Source organism: Gopherus evgoodei, chromosome 2, assembly GCF_007399415.2.
Source record: "Gopherus evgoodei ecotype Sinaloan lineage chromosome 2, rGopEvg1_v1.p, whole genome shotgun sequence".
Lineage (NCBI taxonomy): Eukaryota > Metazoa > Chordata > Testudines > Testudinidae > Gopherus > Gopherus evgoodei.
The window spans coordinates 77,247,197-77,259,967 of NC_044323.1; positions in this window are offsets into that span (position 1 = coordinate 77,247,197).

The window sequence follows — 12,771 nt, forward strand, 5'->3', positions numbered from 1 at the left end:
TGTGCAAGACATAATTTGGGCCTAGTTTCAACTATTCTATGTAAAAGAATTGAACACATATTGCTTTCCTTTCTACAAGCTATACCCATTTTTCAAAGCTTAACAGTAATTTTTCAGAATTTAAGATTCTAGAGATTGTTCTAAAATCAAAAGTATGCACCCATTCCTCATTAAAATCATTTAATACTTAATTCTTTAGGGAGAATGAACTTTCCAGTTGTGAAACTGATCCAAATGATGCAACATTGCCTCATTTGAGACTTGGAAGGTAGCCTGAGGCTAGGAGCTCCCAAGTTCTAATCTTGTCACAGACTCCACTCAGAACTGGGCAAGTCAACATCTTTGGGCTTCATCACCCGCATTTCTGAAGTGAGGTCAATGACAGTTGCTTGTTTACCTACCTCACAACTATGAGGCAGTGCTTAGTTAATGTTAGTACATTGGATTGTAGAAGAAAAGTGCTATATTATTAAACACTTAGATGGGTATGTGCACTTAGATTGCCTTTAGTGCTATTGTGCTCAGTCTTACTGTGTGGCTGGAGTCCTGATTCCTGTTACTACACTATGGCCACGTCCAGACTACCCGCCGTATCGGCGGGTTAAAATCGATTGCTCGGGGATCGATATATCGCGATTAGACGCGATATATCGATCCCCGAGCGGGCTTATATCGATTCCAGAACTCCATCAACCCCAACGGAGTTCCAGAATCGACAGGGAGAGCCGCGAACATCAATCCCGCGCGGTGTGGACGGGTGAGTAATCCGATCTTAGATATTCGACTTCAGCTACGTTATTCACGTAGCTGAAGTTGCGTATCTAAGATCGATTTCCGCCACCCTAGTGTGGACCAGCCCAAAGAAATGACTTTTCTTTTAAATGGTTCCCCTCCTCCCCACTCTAAACCTGCAGAACAGCTGATATTGTACAATGGCCAAAATGTTCACACTTGGAACTCTAAAGGTAGGCCCCCTAAATAAGCAGCCTGATGTTGAGAGATATTGAGCACATAGAAGTCCCATTGACTTTGACCTGAACCGCATGTGCTCGGCCCCTTCGAATATCAGGCCATTTATTCAGAGGCTTACGCATGGATTTAGGGGGCTTGCTGTAGTACTTTTCCTTTTAGCTGCCTGTCATTCCTGCTCTGTAGCTGTGTGTGCACTAGGGAAAATTAAGGTAACATGCAGAGTGCAAACTATGCAGATTCTGTTCTTTGAAGGCACAGGATTCTTTATTACTAGAGACAGTACAAACAGCTATAATGCAGAGTAGAGAGCGACTCGGTTCTGTATGAAACAGGGCTCAAATGAAAATGTCTTAAACACAGCTTAACATGAATTCAGTAGCATTGTGATGGGGCGTATTAGCCCCACATTGGTGAACTAAGGGTTAAAGAACAGCTCTGGGAGGCCCCACCCAGCCAGACCTGCTGGGCATGCTTACGTTGGCGGATGGGCTCAAAAGGGCATGGGTCAGCTTAGTCTATGTGGACGGAGCAGGGAAGTAGTTGTGTGCTGCAAGCTCCTGCAGAGAAGCTGCTGGCACTCCCTGTGGCCCACACCAGGCCCTGCTGCCACAGGCCCCTCACCCCACAGAGGCTGGGAATGCTGGGCTGTGGCTGGGAACGAAGGCCCTCTGGAGGGTGCGATCAGAGAGAACTCTGAGGGAATCCCGAAACAGACCTGGAGCACTGACGGAGGCACTAAAGCTGAGGTAGGATGTGGCCCAGGGAACAGGCATAAGGGTGCTTGCCCTTAGGCCACGTATTTGAACTCTTAGTTGTAGAGTCCTGGATTGGAACTCACTGGAGCAGAGAGGGCCTGGGTTCCCTATCCCTGGCCCCTGACTCTCGCCACTTCAACCCCCTGACAAGCCTAACCGCCCCCGCCCTCCCGCAAAATCCAGTGAGCCACATGGTCTAAGCTTTCCGGCTCCTTTACTGTACATAGTGCCTAACCCAGAGAAAAACAACAAAGTGTAATTTATTTCCTGTAACCACATATTCCTAGTATTTTGAATCATTTTATCTTTAGGCAACAAATGTTTTAGAATTCTTTAAAGTATAAACTTCTAGTGCATGCCTGTACTGCAGAGCAGAGAGACACTCAGGGACCTGTATGGAACAGGACTCAAGCTAAAACTTTCTGCCTTTCTACTACAACAGCCCCAGCAAGCAGAGGTAGGGAGAGGGAAGGTGGTCCAAAAAGTTCAACCACTATGAAAACTTTAGTTATCAATGTAAGATCATAGCATTCCCTTTTGTGTATGCCTTGTGCTCACTGAATAATCTATAAAGCTGTGCTGATCTAGTGATTGCCCATGACATTTAACTCTTCTTTGTGGAGTGTAGCACAGAATGAGAAGCTTGCATAAGAGTCTGAATGAAGATTAAACTACACATGTTCTTTTCTGCCTGTTCCTGGGGCCCTATCTATGTGTGTGGAAATGTTTAAAGAATTGCTAACTCTGGTTCAATTCCATCAATGTTAACAATGTTGGAAGCCCTAGTTTATGCCACCAATTACCATCACCATGTGAATCCCTCAACTGGCTCCCCCTCCTTGACCATATCAAGTTAAATCTTCTCGCTCTCACTTTCAAGGCCCTTCACAACGCTATCCCTCTCTACTTGTCTGATTTTGGTTGAGATTCAGGGCAGTACAGAGCTCACAGCCCTGAGGAAGAAGGGACTAAGGCAGTTTTTAGCCAGTTTTGCACTCGCTTGAATCCTTGGATGTTTCACAGTAAGCAGTGTAATTTAGATAGCCCTGGGGGCTTGTCCAGGGCCGCAGTATGGCCTGGAATCTCCACAGTGCTACACAGAATTCCACCTGGATTTCAACAATTTCTACCCCATCAACCTCAGCCTGGACCAGTCCACAGAAGAGATCCACTTCCTGGACACTACAGTGCAAATAAGTGATGGTCACATGAACACCACCCTATACTGGAAACCCACTGACCGCTATTGTTACCTACATGCCTCCAGCTTCCATCCAGGACACATCACACAATCCATTGTCTACAGCCAAGCCCTAAGATACAACCCAATTTGCTCCAATCCCTCAGACAGAGACAAACACCTACAAGATCTTTATCAAGCATTCTTAAAATTACATTACCCACCTGGGGAAATGAGGAAACAGACTGACAGAGTGAGATGAATACCCAGAAATCACCTATTACAGGACAGGCCCAACAAGGAAAATAACAGAACACCACTGGCCATCACGTACAGGCCCCAGCTAAAACCTCTCCAGCACATCATCAATGATCTGCAACCTATCCTGGAAAACGATCCCTCACTCTCACAGACCTTGGGAGGCAGGCCAGCCCTTGCTTACAGACAACCCCCGAATCTGAAGCAAATACTCACCAGCAACTACACACCACACCACAGAAACACCAACGCAGGAACCAGTCCCTGTAGCAAACCTTGTTGCCTACTGTGTCCCCATATCTACTCTGGCAACACCATCAGAGGACCCAACCACATCGGCCACACCATCAAGGGCTCATTCACCTGCACGTCTACTAATGTTATATATGCCATCATGTGCCAGCAATGCCCCTCTGCCATGTACGTTGGCCAAACCAGACAGTTGCTACATAAAAGAATAAATGGACACAAATAGGACATCAGGATTGGTAACATACAACAGCCGGTAGGTGAACACTTCAATCTCCCTGGACATTCTATAACAGATTTAAAAGTAACTAGTCTTGAACAAAAAACCTTCAGAAACAGACTTCAAAGAGAACTAAAATTCGTGGCAAATTTAACGCCGTTAATTTGGACTTGAATAGAGATTGGGAGTGGCTGGCTCATTACAAAAGCATCTTTGCCTCTCCTGGAACTGACACCTCCTCATCTATTATTGGGAGTGGACTGCATCCACCCAGATCAAATTGGCTCTGTCAACAGTGGTTCTCCAGTTGTGAGGTAACTCCTTCCTCTTCATATATATAATGCCTGCATCTGTAATTTTCACTCCATGCATCTGAAGAAGTGAGGGTTTTTTAAGCACAAAAGCTTTTGCCCAAATAAATGTTAGTCTTTAAGGTGCCACCGAACTCCTTGTTGTTTTTGTGGATACAGACTAACATGGCTGTCTCCTGATACGTGCTACATACAGTTGCCCCCACTGCTGACAGACCTTCTGTACCCTATACAACCCCTATGCTTGTACTGAGACAGTCTTTCTCTGGAGGGGTGTGAGACTTTTCGAACCCCTTTATGAAGCTACTCTGTATATATGTAAATCAGGTTCAGTAACAATTCCAAAAGACAGACAGGGCTGGTATTAGGGAGTAGTAAGCAGGGCAATTACTTGGGGCCCCATGCCACAGGCAGCCCGGTGGCGCTTGGGGTTTGGCTTCAGCCTTGCATGGCAGCGCTCAGATTTCAGCTTCAAAAACATTTCAGAAATCTAATGCTTGATTAGGTAAGGGAAGCAGAGTGGGAGCCTACCCCTTAGTTTCTGCCGTGGGCCCCAGTGAGTCTAATGCCATCCCTGAAGACAGGTTCAGTAAGACAGTCAGGTTCCAACTCCACTCTGGGGCCAGGAGTCAAAAATGCATCATTAACCGAAAGATCAAATATGATACTTGTTCTAAGCCAGCACCTAATGCCCTGGGGAATCTATCACAAATCAACTGCAGGCACAAGTGATAGGTATTTAAGGGCTAACTACCTGCTGTTGCTTGCATATCAAGTAGCTAATGTCTAAATAGTCTCCTCTGTGTCCACAATCAAATTATGGAAACAAAATCAGAAACCAGACTGGTGACTCTTTAAAAAGGTGGTCCTTAGTGATTCATTATATAGTAGTTATTTTTACCTATATCTTCATTTTCCATCAGTCTGGCTTTGGTCTGTCATAATATAGGAGGACTCTTTTTTCTATTCCAGCCCCTTTTCCCATGTCTAGATGTTCTGCTTGAGCTCCATTCCTCTGCTAAAAAGAAATTTAAATAAATAAAACAAAGGTACAATGTGACATATCTGTAAACTTTATAGTACCAGACTGTGCTCTCACTTCCCATCCCCACTTCCCCATATTTAAAAAAGTCACTTCAAGTACATTAAACCCCAGCTTCGTCTTCCTCCTTACTTTCTTTGTTGCCCAGCCCTGTTATTTTTACCTATCAACATATTGTGCATGAAAGAAGGAATTGCAATGCAGAGGTTTTCTACAAGTACCATACAGAAGCAACAATCAGAAAGGGTGGAAATGTTTTAGAGCATTGGTTCTCCCTCTGGTGGGCAGAGAAAGGAATTGAATTGAGAAGAATTGAAAGCCTACAGGTCTAACTCACCACTTGGGGTTTTGATATGGTTTCATAGGTGCTGGAACTAAGGGGACTGAGGGTGCTGCCATACCCCCTGGCTTGAAGTGGTTTCCATAATACACAGGGTTTACTGCTTGGTTCAATGGTTCTCAGCTCCCCCGCTATACAAATTGTTCCAGCATCCCTGCATGGTTTATCATTTAAGGCACACATATTGTAGAATTTACTGGAGGGGAATGCATAGTTGCAATATCTGAGCTGGTTTGTATAATAGCGGCCAGTGGGAAGCTTTTGTAACTATTTAGCCTGCTTATTAAAGATTTGGTTTGATGGGAGTTAAGAATCATTCAGCTGGATGCATTTTCATTACTGTACCAGGATATTGCTTAAAAAAAATCTTCTTGCAAAGCTCTGTGGCATTTAAACCAATTCCACAATAAAATCCTTTGTAAAGATATTATTACACTTATTCCAGTAAATAGAGAATCACCCCAAATACTGCAGTGTGGATATTTTAAGTGTAGATTTTGTCTAATTACTGTAAAATACTGTTATTTTTTTAAAGGAGTTAAATGGTTGATTTGCTGTTATAATTGAATAATAAAATGTATATTTGTGACCGACTGGAGAATGTCTACTTACAATTTATTAATGCTGATCAATCTTACGAACTTTATGTTTAACCCTCAGTGTGTATTGAATCAGGCATTTTGATTGCTATAGGCCTGGTTTGACATAAGTAACTTGCCTCATTTCTTAGTGGGCATGATTAGGAAGGAGAATGGAAGGTTAAGTTGTCATAATAAGCTGCATGCTGGAGTTAAGATGGCTAGCTAAGATCAGCAGCAACATCCTGGAATTAGTACACAAGCCTAAATGCAAGGTAGAAGACAGATTATACATGAATAGAGCATGCAGTACAGGGATTGGTTCCTACAAAGAAACCAAGCCAATCTCAAACGTGATGCAGTGTATAGTAAATGCAATGTCATGTGTAAATGTATATAAAGGAAGAGGTTTTCTGTGCAGCTTTGGATATGTGGTATGCCCTATACCCACTTGTTACACTTAAGCCTTATTAACTCAGTGTAGCTTCGCTGTATGCCAGATAAAGATACCAAAGTGACAAAATTGGGAGTCAAACTGAATCCTTCAGAAGTTGAGTGGAACGAGGTCTCAGAGAGAATCCCAATAATTGCTTATGAGCGGAGGAAGTACTACTTCATACAACACAGAATCAGCTTGTGGAACATGTTGCCCAGGGAAGTTGTGAAGGCCAAAAGTAAGGGTTCAAAAAAGAATTAGATAAATTCTTGGAAGATAGGGCCATCAATGGCTTTTAGCTAAAATGGTCGTGGATGCAACCCCATGCTCTCGGTGTCCCTAAATCTCTCACTGCCAGAAGCTAAGACTGGATGACGGAGGATGGATCACTCGATAATTGCCTGTTCTGTTCATTCCCTCTGAAGAATCTGGCACTGGCTGATGGACCACTGATCTGACCTAGCACAGCCATTCTTGTGTTCTTTTGTGGGGTTTGCTTGCTACTCAGCTCTATGGGTTTAGAAGCGCACAGAATCCAGGGTTTGGATCCAAACACAGCAGCTGGGTGAGTGTCCAGTAGGGGGAGTTTGAACAGCTCTGTGACAATATTAAAATTCCCAAAGAGATTTTAAGGCAAAAGTGAGAGAGACTCTTTTCAGAGTAGGCTTGTCATATCAGGATGTGTGCGCTTTGGGGAGCTGTATATTGTGATCTACTCAATCTCAGTTTTAGTTTTCTAACAGCAGCGACTGATGTACATACTAAATGAAATCAACATAGCAAAGGAATATTTTAAAGTTGAAAGCACATTGATTTTAGAAAAGCATCTAATATCATGCCTCTACAAAAAAGTTAGATCCTCACCTTTCTCCATGGGTAACTTTACATACACTGAAAGAGAGGGGTGCAGAAACATAGCCCTTCACTGCAACACTGATTTTAAACATTTGTTTGGGGGAAAATATCTATCAGGCATTGCAGTTATGGTAACATAGCTCTTACCTCACAGTTCTCACCCTCTTCCCACTTTCAATAAAAGTTAAGTCTGGTTACTCCCTTGTACAGTAACTAGAGTTCTTTGAGATGTGTGATCACTATGTGTATTCCACTCAAGGTGAGCATGAGCTCCATGTGCCTGGGACAGGAAGAGTTTTCACTAGCCATGCCCATTGGTCCATGTATGACCCATTTTCCTTTTCATGCTCCAGACTGGGGCATACAGAGTGACCACCTCTCCAGGTCCTGCTCTGCCATGAATAACCTTAGGATAGAGATCCAAAGCAGACATGAAGGAGGGCTCATAATGGACTACAGATAGGGTGATGAGCCAAATAAAGTGATCTGGTTGGTGGGATGTGGTCCCAGGCTACCAGTTGCCAATTCTTTTTTTTAATCCAGTGGACTGGGTCCCCCAGCTATTGGGCTCCTGTGCAAGTGCACTGAGTACACATTGGTTAATCCAGGCTCGGCTATCCACGCATAGTTTTCAAAGTAGGCTGTTAAAGTGGCGTTAATTTATGCAAATCCAACCAGAATACTAAGTACTGGGGGGAGAAGGTTTGCATTAACAGTAGTAAGCCTAAAGTAGGTTGCAGCATGGTAAAGTTTGGGAACCACTGGCCTAAACTGAGGTCCCATAGTGGGGTGGGTTTTAGCACAGGAGGTAAGGTTCTGACAAGTCCCTTCAGAAACCTTATTACAGTTGGATGGGTGAAGACTGAATGGTTGTCCCCTGGAGTATGAAAGATATTAATAGTTGCCAAAGGCACTTGCAAAGAGCTGAGAGACAACTATGATATTTTCAGAGAAAGGAGGTAGTCCAGAATTGTAGGGACCTCAGAATCCTCTGGGGAATAGCCAACAATGCTGACACCATAAAGAGCATGATTATTTCTAGGTTCCTTGTCCAAATACCAAGCTGCTAGACAGATTTGCAGAGTTGGGATGGGGGATTGTGTTTCTGTCCTGATTCAGTACATCTGGTAAGAACTGAAGGTGGATGCACAGACATGAGGCAATCTGGAGAATACTGGTGAACCAGAACTGCCTTTGGTATATGGGATCCATAAGGATCACTGACACTTTGACTTGTTCAGTATTCCTCAGGACTTGTAGTAAGAGATCGACAAGTAAGAATGCTACAATAGCATCCCTAGTAATGCATCCCCTCTGGAGTTGTGGCCCCAGTTTACTTGATAGTAGCAGATTAAATATTTCTTGCTCTCTTGAAGTGCAACGAAGTCCCACAACAGGAACACCTATTGTTGAAAGGTATCACAGAATCATGTAGTTCCCAGTCATGGTGTCTAGCAAAGTGTCTTCTGAGTCTGTCTGCTAATGTGTTGTGTACCCTGGAAAGTGCACCGCTGAGAGAGATCTGGTGGAGGATACACCGATTCCAGAGATCGGCAGCTTCTGTGCAAAGAAGGATGGACTTTGCCCTTCCCTGTTTGTTGATATACTAAACTGCAAGAACCATTTGCAGGCTTCATGGACTGCTCACAGTTCAAGGAAGTTTATGTGTAACTTGGATTCCTGCTAGGAAGAGGTACCTGTTCTACATGTTTGATCAGATGGGGTCCCCAACCTAGCAGAGAGGTGTCTGTAATCAATCTTTTCATGGATGGGAGAAGGGACGAAGGGAACCCCTACACACACTGTTTTCACATTTTCCCACCAGATTAGTGAAGTCAGAACTCTGGGAGAGCGAGACCAGCTTGTACAGACTTCACTTGCTTGGCACATAGACTGTCTACAACCAAGCATCACATAAATAGATGAGGCCTAGGTGAATGAGACAGGATCACACTGCCATCTGAAGGCTCAGTCAAAGCTGAGTGATTAGATGATTCATAGCTTGGAATCTGTTCCGAAATAAGTATGTTTTGGCAATGATAGAATCCAAGGTCACTCCAATAAAGTCTATAATCTGTGTGCGAGCTAAACTGTGCTTTTCTTAGAGTCCTAGTGATTGTAGGAGTTGGAATAAGGATAGAGTTTCACTTTTTGATTTTCTAATGAGCTGCCAGTCATCAAGATAGGGGAACACTGATGTACCCTGACAGTGAAGGTGCATTGCCACCAGTGTTCCCTCTAATTTTTCCCTCCCATGTGCGGAATGAATTTTGTTAGGTGCATCAATATGGAGGTGATGTGAGACATCTTCATATGGTTCACATAACAAAAATCCATGTGGTGGGGGTGGGGCTGAGGGGCTCGGAGTGTGCATGGGGCGGCTCAGGATTAGGGCAGAGGGTTGGGTGCACGGGTGTGAGGGCTCCAGCTAGTGATGCAACCTCTGGGCTGGGGCCAGGGATGAGGGGCTCAGGGCTGGGGCAGAGGATTGGGTGCAAGGGGGGGAAGGGCTCTGGGGTGGGGCCAGGGATGAGGGGTTTGGGGTGCAGGAGGGTGCTCTGGGGCTACAGTGGGGAGAGAGGACTCTCTCTAGTGCTCTTTCACCATAGCAGCACCTCGGCTGGGGGGCAGAGGTGCCTCTCCCCACCACGGGAGCTCTGGGGCTGGGGCTGCAGGATAGGTGCCCCTCCCCCAGGCCCAGCAGGTCTGGGCCGGGAAAGGGTCATTCTGACTGCACCTGGGCTGGGCCTCCCTGGCTGCGCATGGGTCCGGGCCGCTCCAGGGTCAGGCTGGGCCACACCGCACCACCCCGGCCACACCTGGAACCAGCCTGGGCCACACTGCCTGAGCTGTGGCTGAGTCCAGGTTGCTCTGGGGTTGGACCAGGCCAGGCCTGGGGCCAGGCTGCTCCAGCTAGACCACACTGGCTGGTCTGGGTGACCTGGCCATGGCAGGTCCAGGCAGAGGCTGAGTTGGGGCCGGGGGAGAGGTCCCTGACCACGGCAGGTTGGGGGCCAGACTAGGTAGGCGCTGGGGGAGAGGGGCCTCTCCTCCAGCCGCAGCAGGTTCCTGGGTGGGTTACCTGAGAGCCTATGTAGTGCTAAATAGGCTCCTGCACGGCCATGTGGCTTACAGGGAACTTAGATTGCCACTACTGATAAAACCTTCATGAACCCTCTCAGTGCTGTCAAAAGGCCGAATGGGAGCACTCTGTATTTGTAATAGTCTAAGACAGTGGTTTTCAACCTATGGTTGGTCCATGGACCCCAAGGGACCACAGACTATGTCTAAGGGGTCTGTGAAAGGTGACTATGAAAATAGAGTTTCAGATCCCAGAAAAGGCATTCAGTTTTTCTGATCAATCAAAAGTATGTGAATATCCCCATCTACAGGTCAGATCCCGGAAGTTGTCATTACCATAGAAGCCCACAGTTCAGTGCTCTTTCTCACACTGCATCAAATGCTGTGCTGAGCACATGCAGCATTTATAGTTGAATTCTGTTCAGTCAGTTTTCAGTCTAAGACTTCTGTGGCAGGGGTCCACTGACCACAGGTTCAATTTCCAACGAGATTTGAACCTCATTTGAATTTTTTAAGGGGTCCACAAACGAAAAACGGTTGAAAACCACTGGTCCAGGCCTAAAGTAAACTGGAAGAATCTCCTATGTGCAGGGTGGAGATCTATATGGAAATCAGCATTCTTCAAATCTAGACCTGTAAACCTTTGTTAGCAAGGGAATTATAGAAGGCAGTGTGATCTTTCTGAACCTCAGATGGCATATGAGGCTGTTCAGCTGTCGGAGATCTAGCATGGGCTCCAACCTTCTTTCTTCTTTGAATTGAGGAAATATCTTGAGTTAAAACCTTTTCCCCTGTGTTGAGGTGGAGTGGGGAGTCTACTTCCTGTCTGGGCATCCTCTTGTGAGAAGGATCCCTGAAAAGGGATGGGGAAAGGGGATTTGGAGTGGGAGGATGAACAGAACTCTTGCACAACTGGTGGTGATAATTTCCATAATCCATCTGTCCATTATATGGTGCCATGCTGAGTGAAAGCGAGCTAAGCAGCTATCAAAGGGGTTGGGGAATCCCGTCCAGGTAGATTTGGGAGGACTAGTTTGTAGCTCCAAAAGGTCTCATCAGAAGGATTTCTTGACAGGAGACTGGGTGGCCATTCTGCCTCCTGTGCTGCATTATTTGGTATTATCAAAGAGGCTCATAAGCCCTCTGATGGTAAAAGCATTGAGGAGCTGACCATTGTCTGTAAGACTGAAACTTATTTTCTCCATGGTGCTAGGGTATAGACCAGAGGTCGGCAACCTTTCAGAACTGGTGTGCCAAATCTTCATTTATTCACTCTAATTTAAAGTTTCGCATGCCAGTAATACATTTTAACATTTTTAGAAGGTCTCTTTCTATAAGTCTATAATATATAACTAAATAAGGTTTTTAAAATGTTTAAGAAGCTTCATTTAAAATTAAATTAAAATACAGAGCCCCCTGAAGCAGTGGCCAGGACCCAGACAGTGAGAGTGCCACTGAAAATCAGCTCGCATGCCGCCTTCCGCATGCGTGCCATAGGTTGCCTACCCCTGGTATAGACACTTGAAAGTGGAGTGTTGCTCTTGAGTCTTTGAGAATATATAATGATTCATCTATTTTTTTAACTGAATAGGTTATTTTCCTCAAAAGGCATATATCCACAATTGATCGGACTTCCTTGGGCTATCTGGAGGATTGAAGCCACATCTCATGACTACAGATGTTGCCATTGAGGGGGAAGTTTTCTCTCACAAAGAGCTCTAGACATTTGGCCTCCTTATCCATGGTGTAGATATGGGTTGATGTTGTTTGTTCTTTTGTGATGGCCCTGCACTGCTAATGGGTTGGGAGTAGGGTGTGAGAATAAGTATTCCACCCTTTTAAACAGTACAAAATATTTTTTCTTCATTCTTTTCTCAGTGGCAGCTCAGTGGCTGGAGTGTGGCAGACCATCTTGGATGGTTCTAAGATGCTTCATGGATTGGTAACATCACTTTACTATGACACATGCTCTGGAGCATATCCAGTAATTTATCAGGGTCAACGGTATCCTACACTTCTTCTAGGGGGATCTGGAGTGTGTCTGCAATGGTTCTTGGAAGACCCTAGAATTGTCTATAGTTATCAAGTGGTGACAATGAGGCTGGCATGACTACCTCATCTGATGAGGCTGCTGATATGCCGGTCTACACCAGTGGTGCTGCCTGGTCAGAGTGTTCCTCTGTGGGTTGAGTTTCTTCCCCACATGGGGGTGCATGCCTTGATTCCTATGTGTCTGTCTGTCTGTATTCAAGATGTCTCATGTTTGGATCCCAGAGACCCCAGTAAGGCCATTGAGAGGATCAGAGGGGTGATGGGGTCGTGCCCATAGGGAAGGATACCACTGGTCCTGAGCTGTATAGTTTCTCCTGTGAGAGTGGGAAGGTGCCCAAGAAATCTCAGAACTTCGGATGGGAATGATTTCCACCTTGATAAGGTTGGTGAAGTTCTCCCACTGAGCCTGGATTCATCGGAGTATGAGGCCTCTGGGTTGATG